We start from the raw sequence: 3,371 nt of genomic DNA on the forward strand, positions 1-3,371 counted from the left end.
CCGCCCCCCGGGCCGCGGCGCCGGGTCGGTGCCGCCGCTCGCCCACGCGCGGCCCCGGGGCTGCCCCGAGCAGCGGTCACCCCTGCAGGAGCTGGAGGAGCCCCGGGGTCGGGGGSGATCCCTGCACCAGGCAGGACCCCCCAGGCCAAGGAGGACCCCGGGATGAGCAGGGCAGTGGGATCAGCAGCATCCCCAGGCTTGGAGCCACCCAGGGCTGAGCAGCTCCCCGGGCTGGGGGAGACCCTGGACCAAGCAGGACCCCTGGGTTGAGCAGGACCCCAGTCTGAATGAGTCCCCTTGGCCAGATGGCACCCCCTGAATGGAGCAGGACGCTGGGCCAGGTGGTACCTGGGCTTGTCAGGGCTCCAAGGCTGCCCAGGACCTCCTGCCATGCTGGTTTGGTGCAGTGCAGGGGCCTGGCACCCTTGGGGACCTTGTGCCCCCCCAGCCCCRCTCTCCCTGGGGGCCTTCTCTCCATGGCCAGCACTGACTGCTGCTCATGGCCGGCACCTTCTCACACAGCAGCACGGGGCTGATTTCCTGGTCCCTGCACGCAGCCATCCCGAAAACCAGACTCGGCCCCTGCACCCAGGTACCAGCACCCTTAGCTCCGTCCTGTCCCCTGTAGGACCCCCTCCATGCACAGGGGTGTCACTGCTGGGAGCAGGTGGCAGAGGAGCCCACAGCTCCGTGCAGCTCCTGTCCCCCCCTCTTCCCGTGTGCCCCTGGGGAGGAGGTGGCCGATGGCACAATGGGAATGTGGGCAGGGAGAGGGGACGCACACCCCCCATGGCTGCATCCCAYGGCCTGCAGGGAGGGGGCCAGAGACCATGGTGATGGGCACAGGTCAGCACTGGGCGGCACTCTGCAAGGGCAGAGGAGCCAGGCCAGGTCCTGGGGGAGATGGAGCAGGAACAAGCCAGGAAAATGGTGCTAATTAGCTTTGTTTCGGCTGAAGATGCTGGAAGATCTCCAAGGAATTTGGTGAGGTCACAGGTTGCCRTGGAAACAGCAGGGAATGGTCTGGAATCTGGGAAGGGTGCTACCGTGCGGCGGGGGGCCACGGCGCATGGGGACGTCGTGGGGGGCGCAGGGCTGCTTTGCACCCCTGCCCACTGGCACGTGCCCACCGCCACATCGCACCCGTGCCCGCCAGCCCTGCCCGCCGCCGYGGGGCACCACAGGGAGCACGCGCTCCACGCCACCCTGATCCCAAGCAGGGAGAGCCTGGATAGCCCGGAYACCCCGGAGAGCCCCTGGGCACCGCTGCCATCGTGCACCAGGCTCCCCCAGCCTGGGGACCCTCCYGCCCCGTTCCCAGCCCCACCGCTCGCTCCCGGTGTCCCATGCCGCTCCGGCAGCCCCTTGGCCCAGGGCCACCCCCGGATCACAGTGCACAGCGGGGACGAGCCCCGAGGGCGCAGGGACYGTCCTGTGGGTGCTAAGGCCAGCTCTGCGGGGCCGGGAGCTGAGCAGAGTGTTCTTCAAAGCCACRTGTGCCAGTCCTTAGCAGCAAATTTGGGGGGATCCGGACCAAGAAACTTGTATTTATTTCCCAGGCCCATTGGGGCGCCAGGTCGTTTGAGGCCAAGGCCTGGTTGGAAGCGCACGTCATCTAGAGCTGCTCTCGAGTGCGGCCTTCGCTTTTATCGGCTCCCCCGGGTGCTCMAGGCTCCGATCTCCGTGTCCCCCATGACGTTGCAGGGCGAGGAAGGGCAGGAGCRCGGGCGCCCCGCTGAGGTGCCCGGGCAGGCGGGACTCACGCCGCRCGGCCGAGCTCGCCGCGGGGCAGAGCCGAGGCCTCCGCTTGGGCTGAGCAGCTCCCCGGGCGGCGAGAGCAGCAGTCGCCGCAGAGCCGCTCCGGACACGGCGGAGGCAGGAGCCGCCTCTTCTGCAGGCTGCTCCCGATATTATATAAAAATGCAAATAACGTCCGTGCAGAGCGGGAGGCTCCTCGGTGCCCGGAGCCGTGCTCGGGGGAGGAATCTGGCCTGCGGATGTGGGGCAGGAACGGCTCGGCTCACAAGCACGTCCTGAACGCCGCACGTCCAGAGGCCATCAGGGCCCTTTGTGGGGTCTGCACCACACGAGGGAACACAGGGAGCTGCCCACAAACACGGGGAGCTGCCCACGAAGGCAGTGAGCTGCCCACGAACACGAGGAGCCGCACACAAACACGAGGAGCTGCCCATGAACTTGGGGAGCTGCACACAAACACAGGGAGCTGCCCACGAAGGCAGCGAGCTGCCCACAAACACGGGGAGCTGCCCATGAACACGGGGAGCTGCCCATGAACACGGGGAGCTGCTCACAAACGTGGGGAGCTGCCCACAAACACGGGGAGCTGCCCACAAATGCATCGAGCTGCCCACAAACTTGGGGAGCTGCCCACGAACACGGGGAGCTGCCCCCAAATGCAGCAAGCTGCCCACAAACTTGGGGAGCTGCCCACAAACACGGGGAGCTGCCCACGAACACGGGGAGCTGCCCACAAATGCATCGAGCTGCCCACAAACTTGGGGAGCTGCCCACGAACACGGGGAGCTGCCCCCAAATGCAGCAAGCTGCCCACAAACTTGGGGAGCTGCCCACAAACACGGGGAGCTGCCCCCAAATGCAGCAAGCTGCCCACAAACTTGGGGAGCTGCCCACAAACACGGGGAGCTGCCCCCAAATGCAGCAAGCTGCCCACAAACTTGGGGAGCTGCCCACAAACACGGGGAGCTGCCCGCGAGCGCTGCAAGGCTTTGCAAGGCTCAGGTGCTGCTTGGAGGTGCCCAGCGGCTCCTGCAGCAGAGCCCCTGCACGAGGGCTGTGAGCAGGGCTGCGCTGGCGGTGACAACGTGCTCGTTGGTGCCACCATGTCCTGCTGGCTGGTGAGCACTGCGGGCACCGCTCGCACGCTGCTCCCAGGGCCTCGGTGCCCGGCCTCGCTGCGCTCTGCACGGGCGGCAGCTCCACAAGGGCAGCCGTAACCAGATTAGCGGCTAATTGCTGCGYGTCCCGGCTCAAGGGCTCCGCGGATTTGCTTCCTCCACGGATCTCCTTGCTGAGCCAGGCGCTGCAGCTGCTCTGGAGGGGCAGGCGGGCRGGCAGGTGGCCACAGCTCCGCTTGTCACCGATGTCCCCGTGGCCGCGCTTGGAGCTGCCGCTCGCTCCCTGGACGAGCCTGCACCCCRAGCACGCACCGAGCCTCCCAGAAAGGCTCACTCAGTGCCCGCACAGCAGCGATTTGGCAACCGAATGTTATTTTTAGGCGTTTCCCAGAAAAGCTGCAGGGTTTTAGCAGCCTCCCTTCATGCGTTCCCGCCTGGATGTGTGCTATGTATCAGTGTGATGTGTCCCCCAGGCTAGGGCACCCTGCGTCCCAG

Source organism: Nothoprocta perdicaria, unplaced genomic scaffold, assembly GCF_003342845.1.
Source record: "Nothoprocta perdicaria isolate Ctin4 unplaced genomic scaffold, notPer1 scaffold_26, whole genome shotgun sequence".
NCBI lineage: Eukaryota > Metazoa > Chordata > Aves > Tinamiformes > Tinamidae > Nothoprocta > Nothoprocta perdicaria.